This window comes from Elephantulus edwardii, unplaced genomic scaffold (assembly GCF_000299155.1).
Source record: "Elephantulus edwardii isolate Elephantulus edwardi_28Jun2011 unplaced genomic scaffold, EleEdw1.0 scaffold00242, whole genome shotgun sequence".
Classification (NCBI taxonomy): domain Eukaryota; kingdom Metazoa; phylum Chordata; class Mammalia; order Macroscelidea; family Macroscelididae; genus Elephantulus; species Elephantulus edwardii.
Window position 1 is genome coordinate 807,448 of NW_006399992.1, and position 9,919 is coordinate 817,366.

The window sequence follows — 9,919 nt, forward strand, 5'->3', positions numbered from 1 at the left end:
TCATGGTTCAATTCCACAAAGGTGAGCGAATCTATTCTCTCAGGAGTAACATTTTCAAATATAAAAAGACTTCCTCTACAAGCAAAGAGTTTTTAAAGTATGTAAATTACACTCACAGGACCTGATTGAAAGGCTGAGAAGGAGATTTCACTTTAGAATGCACACACTTACACACACACAGGAGCAAACGCTTCAATGCAGACGCCACTACTCTAGGTTGCATTACACAGCACACTGCAGGATCGTACTTCTACGAACTAAGAACCAAGCCGGTCCTGGGGGATACTGGGAGTGGAAGGTGTCTGCATTAGAGCAATCTTAACCGCATCCCCCGGAACCGCCTGTCCGTCTCCAGCCCAACGCCCGTGACCACTCTCAGAAAGACAGGATGGTCTTGTGGATAATCTCCACGGCCTCCAGGATCTCGTCCTCCTTGATCACCAGTGGATTCTCCAGGCCGGATGATATCACCGTGGGTCGGCTTGGCCAGAAGTCCATTGTCTCGAAGCCGGAGACACACCTTCCAAGCATCGTAATCTTTGGTTTCTTTAATGACGATGGCATTCAATAACCCTTTTCCTCAGACAGCAGTAACCACATCAGAAGGCAGCTTCATGAGTTCACGTCTCAAGAGGACACCCATTCTGTACGCGTTTTCAGTCAGATTCTCCTCCTCCAAGACCTCAAGGGCTGCGATGGCCACGCGGCAGCCGAGGGGGTTCCCGCCATAGGTGGAGCCGTGCTCCCCGGGTTTGATGGAGAGCATGACCTCATCGTCACACAGCACGGCGGAGACAGGGTACAAGCCCCCGGAGAGGGCCTTGCCAAGCAGAATCACATCAGGCCTCACGTCTTCATAATCGACAGCCAGCCACCGGCCAGTTCTGGCCAAGCCTGTCTGGACTTTATCAGCGATGAAGAGAACCTGGTGCTGGGTGCAGAGTTCCCACACGCCCTGGAGGTAGCCCTGGTCCGGGATGACGACGCCCGCTTCGCCCTGGATGGGCTCCACCATGAATGCGGCCACATTAGGGTCCTGGAGAGCACGCTCGAGGGCAGGCAGGTCATTGTAGGGGATGATTTCGAAACCCGGCATGAAGGGTCCGAATCCATCGTAGCTGGTCGGGTCTGTGGAACTGGAGATGGCAGACATTGTTCTACCCCAGAAGTTTCCAGCTGCAAAAATGATCTTTGCTTTGTACTTGGGCACGCCCTTGACCGTGTAAGCCCATTTCCGAGCGGGTTTGCAGGCTGTCTCTCCGGCCTCCACACCTGTATTCATGGGCAGCACTTTGTGGTAATTGAAAAGCTTAGTGATGTACTCTTCATATTCTCCAAGCACATCATTGTAGAAAGCCCTGGAGGTTAAGGTCAGCTTCTTTGCCTGCTGCTTCATGGCGTCTACGATCTTCGGGTGGCAGTGACCCTGGTTGACAGCACTGTAAGCGCTCAGGAAATCAAAGTACTTCCTTCCTTCCACATCCCACACGTAAATCCCTTTTCCTTTCTCCAGGGCTACAGGCAGAGGGTGGTAGTTGTGTGCACCATACTTAGATTCCCATTCATAAGTGCTGTTTTTAGTCACATTTTACTACTGAAGAAACTGGCACAGAACAGTTGAATAACTTGCCTAAAGAGACTCAGCTAGCAAATGGAACAGCTAGAATTTGCAACTAGGATGGGGCTAGTAAAGAAATTAACTCCTGTATGTACAAGCCTAGCATGGTTTCTGGTAGATAAAAAACCCTCAGTAGTTAGCTTCTTATATTCTTAGTACACCTTAGTACACACATCAAGGAGCTTTGTCCAGGGAGGAAAATTGGCTTATTGGGCCCATGGCACCAACGAGAGGTAGGAAAGTACCCCACTTGGCCACTAGTACTGCGAAGATGCTTCTTGCACTTGGCTTCTCAGAACTCAGGAGTCATTATACCCAGAACGTCTGCTTCTGTGGAACCATAATCTCAGGTCTACAAAGTCCTTGTGAATGCTCATCTATCTTCAGACATCTTCCAACCACATTTCTACCATTAAGTATTATTGCTTTAATCTCTCTTTTAATGTTACACACTTTCTTTAAGCCATTTCTACATTTCTTTCAGGAAGGTAGAACAGAAGACAGAGCCTTAATTCCAGATTCCAGTACTGGACAATACTTAAAAGATCTAAAGTAAGACTACTGCCTTCAATATGGATTACATTTCAACACTCGAAGACAAACATCTTCCACAATGAATCAATATGCAACATCATGTAGGTGGATAAAAGATTGAAGCTGTCAGCGATTTAATTTTACTTAAATCCGCAATCAACACCCATGGTGTTGCAGTCAAGAAGTCGAAAGACAAGATTGCATCAGGAAAATATGCTCTCAAGGAACTCTTAAAAGTACTAAGGGGGGGAGGGAAGTATTACAGAACAAAAATGTCGCTTTAAAGACTATGATACACCTGACCCAAGCCATGGCATTTTCAATTGTTTCATATTCGTATGAAAGCTGGACAACAAATAAAGAAGGCTGAAGATAAAACGATGCCTTTGACTTGTGGTGTTGGAGAAGGGTATTGCGTAACCCATGGACTGAAAACATCTAACAAATCTATCTAAGACAAAGTCTTACCAGGGTGATCCTTAAAGGCAAGGCCAGAAAAGTTTCATCCCACATATTTTGGGCATGTTGCCAGGAAGCACTAGTCTTGGAAAAAGATACCATGCTGGGATATCAGTGAAAAGAGAGGATGACCTTTAATAAGTTATATTGACACAAGTGACTACAACAATAGGCTTCATCATGGTGAAAATAGTGAGGATGATGCAGGATCAGACAAGGATTGAATCTGTTGTTCATAGGATTGCTGAGAGTTGTGGTCAACTCAATGATACCTAAAAACAAGGTAACCTATATCCACTTGCAGCCTGTCAGAGAGGGGATTAGTTAGGACATAAACTTTTTCTTTCTTTCTTTTTAAATTGTGATTTGGGTGAAAGCTAACAAAGCAGATTGTTTTTCATTCACCCACTCATACATATTTTGTAACTCTTGTGGCATAATGGTGGTAAGAAGTTGAGCTGCCAGCCCAAAGGCAAGCGGTTCAAATCTACCAGCTGCACTGCTGGAGAAAGATGGGTAATCTCCTCTCATGCAATTTACAGCCTCTGAAAAATCCATTGGAGGGTCAACTATAAGTCTGTTCTGACTTGATACCACATAAGAACAACAATATAATCACACTTCCCCACTTCCTCCCTGTAATTCTTATTTCCATTAGTCCTTCTATCCATTTGCTCAAAAGAACAAATGTTGCACTTTTGACTTTATATGATTGGTATCTCTAAAGCGTCAGGAGCTCTGGTGGCCTAGTGATAAGAAACTGTGCTGTAATTCTGAAGGCAAGCAGTTCAAATCTACCAGCTGCTCTGTGGAAGAAAGATGAGCAATCTTCTCCAGTTTTTTTTTATTAACTGCCTCTGAAAACTTGCTGAAGGAACAAACTTAGAGGCACATTTGCTTTTGAAAGGTGATCAAACTCAAACTTGCTGCCCTGCTGTCAGTTCTAAATCAAGAAGATTGGTTTTGCTAGGCTGTAAATTACAATGGGAGGAGATGTTCCATCTTCCCCTCTCAGAGGTGGATTCAAACCACTGAGTTAGCAGTATAATTCTACAGACTACACCACCAGAGCTTCCTCAAAAGGAGAGTCATTGAAAACAATGCACAAGGTCCATTCTGATGCACATGGGTTGTCACAAGTCAGGACTGATTTCATGGTAATAAGTTTGGGTTGGAATTTTAATCTTGAAAATGGTGATCTAATGATTAGTGGTAAAGAGTTGCTTTGCCAACCCAAAGGCAGGAGTTTCTGGTCCACTAGTTGCTCCATGGGAGAAAAATGAGCTCCTCCTGTGCAATTGACTGCTTCTGAAAACCCACTGGACAGTCAACTATGACAGTCAAATTTGACAGAAAGTTTGAGTTGATGTCAACTCGATGAAAGATATTCAACATCTTTAACATTGGAAGAGAGTAGTGCCCTTCCTTTTTTCCTATAGAATGAGTGGTTCCTATCTCTTTAGGAGGCAGTAAGAGGCAGGAAAGTGTCACATTTATGAATCTAAAATAATGTTATCACAGTAAGAAATCTTAGGGGCAGAGGTTGGCATGCACGACTGTGACCTGAGGCTATTAGGTGAGTAGCTGGCTCAGCCCTCTCTTATTCAGAAAGCAGGAGACACACAAACATGTACACACCCTATCCGCAACACTGCGCCTCTGATATTTCAGCCCTTGTAAAGCTCTCAGGCTGCAGAGTACTCACTGATGACGAATTTTTACCTCCAAGTTCTCCTTGACTCTCCTCTCACCAAGATGAAAACCTGAATGGGAGGTTTCAGAACATAGTTCTTTGCAGTCTAAACCTTCTTTCTTTTTCAGTTTAACTTTCAGTTCAGAGGATCAATAATAAAGGAGCAAGGAGTAAAAGTCCACTTCCTGTGCCAATTACTTACTTCTTTCTGGTCAGCCAGCAAGACCTTGTTATCCTTTTTTGTTTTTTTAATAATTTTTTAATTAATTTTAATGAAAATTTACAGAGACTTTGGATTTCCATTCATTCATTGTTGTATTTTTCTCCCTGCCCCAACCAGTACCCTCTTCTCTTTGAAAAAGAAAAGTTCCCCCATTATTTTACAATTCCTCCCCCAGGTCCACTCTTCTATGCAGCCTTCGTTCTGGACTCCTGTCATGACAATAATACCTAATCACATACCCCTTTTAAACAGTTTTCTCCCTCATCGGTTTCAATACAGTATACATTATTTATCCCATCTTTCTCAGTCTCCCCCCAACCCCAATGCCAGTCCTGTTTTACAACAGTGGCACTTTGCAGTATTTGTTCCTTTGTGACTGGGCTATTTCACTCAGCATAAAAAGCTCCTTGGAGGCAAGGATTCTGAGGCTTCGTCTGACATACTTTGGTCATCTTTTAAGGAAAGACTGGTCCTTGGAGAGGGACGTCATGTTTGGGAGGGTGGAGGGCAGGCGCAGGAGGGGAAGGCCTTCTATGAGGTGAATTGATTCAGTGACTGGGGTAATCAGGATAGGTGTGTCGGAGACAGTGAGATTGGCACAGGACAGAGTAGAGTTTAGGGTTGTTGTACATAGGGTTGCTATGAGTCACAAGCGACTCAACGGCACAAAACAACAACAATGTTCTCCACGGTCACCCATTTTGAATAATATTCTATGAGTTCCTTGTTTTTCAATGCAGCGTAGTGTGAATATACCACAGCTTCTCTATCCATTCATTTGTTGATGGGCACTTAGGTTGTTTCCAACTCCTTACTATCGTGAACAAAGCCATGATAAACATGGGAATGCATATATCTGCTTGGGTGGCACTTATGATCTCTTTGGGGAATATTCCCAGTTGTGGAATTGCTGGGTCAAATGGTATCTCTATTTGCAGATTTTTGAGAAAGCGCCACACTGCCTTCCACAGTGGCTGCACTGTTTTACACTTCCACCAACAGTGAATAAGGGTTCCATTTTCTCCACAACCTCTCCAGCATTTGTTGCTTGCTCTTCTGTTAAATTTTGCTATTCTGACTGGCATGAGATGATATCTCATAGTTTTTTTATTTGTATCTCTGTTAGAGCTACGAATTTTGAACATTTCTTCATGTGTTTGTTGATGATCTGAATGTCTTCTTTGGTGAAGTGTCTGTTAATATCCTGTGGCCATTTTTCAATTGGATTGTTTATCTTACTGTGATGAAGACATTGTTATCCTTTGATATGCAACGATAGTTGTCTTCTACAAAGGGACTGATGCCTCACGAAGAGACAGTCCTTCTTCAAAGTTTTCAATCACAATTGTCTTTGAAAATTGTACTAGGTTCTCAAAGTTAAAAGCAGATAAAAAACAACTCCATACATATATCCTTACTGTTTGCTATCTTACAAGTTAACATAGTGTTTGTTGCTACTCTCTGCTATCTTACACATCATTTGTGGTGCTTAATGAGAGCACATCTGAATTGAATCTGAGGATGAATCTGTGATGATTAACTTTATATGTCAGCTTAGCTAAACTGTGGTCCCCAAGTAATTTGACTAACCCACTGTGTTGTGTCACTTCTGAATCATGACCACCTTCCATTAGATTTGTGAGACTGTAAGCCTTATGGGAAAAGATTGACCATAGTTCTCTTGAGGAGTGACTAGTGGATTTAAACACCTAACCTTTCAGTTAGCAACCTGAAACATTACACACTAGACCAACAAGTCTCCTCAATATTTTATAATGTAATCTAATCTAATGTAATCATCTTCCATAATGTAACCTAATGTAATATGTTCAATGCATCCATCGGATGAAAAGGGAGTTTCTTTGTATCTGGCTCCAGGCTACAATTAGATCTTTGGGAAGAACTCCCTCTTCCTTTCTCTGCATTTTCCCAGTAGTTTCACCTACATAGCTTAGGACACTACCGGAAAAAGTCTCTGGCCTACCACCTAAACTAATTTTGGACAATTATTATTGTCTAAGCCAATCCTTGAAGTAAATAATTTCTTTCTTTGTCTCTGTCTTCCTTTCTTTCTGTCTCACTTTCTCCTCTCTCTCTCACTTTCCCCTCTCTCCTCTCTCTGCTCTCTCTCTCTCCCCTCCCTCACTCTCCCGCTCTCTCTTTCCCTTTCCCTCTCCCTCTCCCTTTCTTTTTCTCCTCTCCCCTCTTTCTCTTTTTTTTTTCTCTCTCTCTACACACACACACACACACACACACACACACACACACACACACATTTGGGGTTGTTTTTCTCACTAGAGAACCCTCAAAGGCCTTTTTCTCCTGGCCCTCTGACCTTCCCTTCCTGCTAAAGTCCCTGTGCTCCTGCAGGGCTGTCAACATTCAGTTATAACATCTCCTCTAACCTCATCCACAGTTCTTCCTAACAACCAAGGCTTTCATTGCCTCTAAGATTTATGCTTAGGTTATTTTTAGCTTGTCCTTTCTTTTAAAAAATTACACCAGAGGAGCTTAATGAGCCCCATTTAGCTCTTCTATAGCAAAGGGAAATGTGCAGACATTAGCCCATGAGTGCTACTGAATGCCATTGGTGGCTGGCACGCCTCTTACCATCAGCCTTTCCCTTCCTCAATACAATGGTTTATTTTTGGACAGCAGCCTCTGCACAGTGCCACAAACATGCCATGCTGGAGTCCATTATGAATTTAAAAGAAGGTGAAGAGTTAGGTGAGATGTTGAGAAAGAAGAACCCGAGGGTTTCAGAGTACAGATGGGATAAGAGCAAGAGAAGAGTCCTGTGAGGTGCACTGGGATCCTAGCTGCTGGGAGCTGTGCTCAGGACTTTACACTTGCGGATTTGTTAGCTTTGCTTCTGATCATCTATCAGCAGTCTGACAGATAGAAATCGAGTGGAACAAAGGAAGTTCAGATTCAAATTTATTATCATGTAATTTTTTTTTTAAAAAAATCCACACATAAACCAAAAGAACTCAGGTGCTAAGTGTTCTTGCAAAAGCTATTGCCTTGACTATAAACATCTTTGCCATCCCTCCATCCAAACACAGAAATCTTCTAGGTCAAAGCTGATTCCTGGAAAAGGTTCTAAGCTGTTCTTGCATGACAGCGGTTCCAAGTCACAAATTACAGCCCTCCCCCGACCCCAGTGCTATAAACACAGTCTGCGCATAGCTGTTTGTTCTATAGACTTTCAAGCTACAGTATCTTGGATGCTTTTTCAGGCATACAAGTTAAAGCCTCAGTCTTCTTAGTGCTCACACCACCATACTGTTTGTTGTTCCAAAATCTGCTGATTACCTTTCTAAGCATGCACTTGTGTTTTTGAATGGGGCTCAGCGATGCTGAAAAAAACAGAACAGCCAGCAGTCAAGGTATGGTTTCTAGCTCTTCTAAGAACATCATACATGTCCCTATAATCCCACACTTACTTCTGCCAATTCCTAACACCAATTATTCCTCAAAGGGCACTGCTTTATGGAGTTCACTAATCCATTGCAATGGGCATACAGCACTTATAGACCATACTGCAGGGGGGGGCATCCACTTCCTAAACAACATGCCTCTGGAAATTTTATGAACTTGGATAAATCTCAATAGTTATAGAAAGGCTTCAGGTCTTTTGTTCATAGGGTCACTATGAGTTGTGTTCGACTCAAAGGCAGTCAACAACAACAACAACATTAGAGGAATAACAAGTTACAGTTCAATTTAGAAACAGGATACAATTCATCAATCAGGACAGTTAGTTACTCAGGCATGCTCACAGGCCCTCTCACCTTTGTGGCTCTGATGCCAGTGTTACATTGCTCTTTCAGTCCTGCCAATTATGGTAACTGCCCCCAGCCCTCCAGTAAGCCTGGGGGAAGGCCCTCAGCTTCAGCTCCAGGAGGCAGCAGTTCTATTCAGCACTGTCTGGTCCTCTACCACCTGTGCTACTCTGGCCCAGCCTGTCTCACACAGCAATCTCTGGCACAAAGGGACACTTTTCTCTAATAATAGTGAGACTCTCATTTAATGCCTGTCAACTTATTCAATTTAAGCCTGGGAGGATGACAAAGCTGACCAGTCCACTCATTAGTAGCTCATATACCTGGCTTTCAGCTTCTCACTTGAAAGGTGCTATTTACCTCATCCACATCACCTAGCCATTGTAGGGAGATTTGGTTGCTTAGTGGGAAGGAGTTGGGGTGTCACCCCAAAGCTAGGTGGTCTGGATCTACCAGATGTTCACAGGAGAAAGGAGAACAATCTCCTTCCCTGTGATTTATAACCTCTGAAAACCTGCTGGATGGTCAGTTATATGTGTCCATTCTGACTCGAAGGTGTAAAACAACTGGCACACCATTTCTATCTTCTTTGCTTGTGGTCATTTGGCGTCCTTCTCAGGCCCTGCAATAAAAGCCTATTCATTTCTTGGGACCAGTTTCTTTCTTTCTCTCAACTCTTTTTCTACCTAACATAATAGTGCCGAAACTAGGGACTCATCCTGACTGGAAGGAACGTCCAGTCATGGGCTGAAACCTCCTTTCCATTTCTCCACAACGGTCCAACCTGGAGAGCAAGACTGCCCGTCAAGGTCACGACGGCTTATCAGCCACTGGAAAGGGACCCAGAGTCTGTCTGATTCCTCAAGCAGCCGCTTGTGCAGCCTATACCAAATGACTGGTGCAAGAGCCTGCCTGCGCCCTTTTTTGGTCTGGCTTCCCCATCTCTGCCTCTACTTTCATACTGGTCCTAGAGATCAAAGGCTATTTTCCATTTAAATCCGAAAACATCCAACACTGGCTCCAATTCTCAACTACCTAAAGCCATCCCTCAGAGGTCATATGAACGGGAAGACAACACAGACTGGATTCAACTTCTCTTTGGAGTTGACTTTTGGGGATGTCTGGAAGCAAGAAGAGGTCTCTTTTTACCTGTGGAAACAGCATCTGCTCCGGCCTGCCAACCAACTGGATGGGAACATGCTTACTAGCCTGTCTACTTCCCCCTTTTTCACTCACAGCCAACTCTGGATTAATACCTACTCCCCTAACCCAACCCCTTAAACACAAACGGGTAGTCACTCCTCCCCGTAGTGTCTGGCCTGGGAATAATAACAAGAGTGGCCACTGGCACTACAGCCCTAGAGATCACCACAGAAAAATTCAGCATCCCCTAAACCTCTCCAAGAGTCACTAGAGATATTGCAGCTCAGCTCATTGCAGTAACCTAGTAGCAACCAGGAAGTCTCCTTTGACTATTCCCCATCCTAACTTGCTTGGCTCCATAGTCAACAATCTTGGCACCAGCAGCCAGGAAATTAAAAGGCGCATTGCCATGGGAAAGTCTGCTGTTAGGGACCTCTCCAAGGTGCTGAAGAGCAGTGGTGTCT

General features: G+C 43.7%; 1 pseudogene; it reads right to left on the reverse strand.

Annotated features, from left to right (window-relative positions):
• Positions 1-375: 375 nt before the first annotated feature.
• LOC102858313 overlaps positions 376-9,919 on the reverse strand; it is an 11,062-nt pseudogene continuing 1,518 nt past the window's right edge.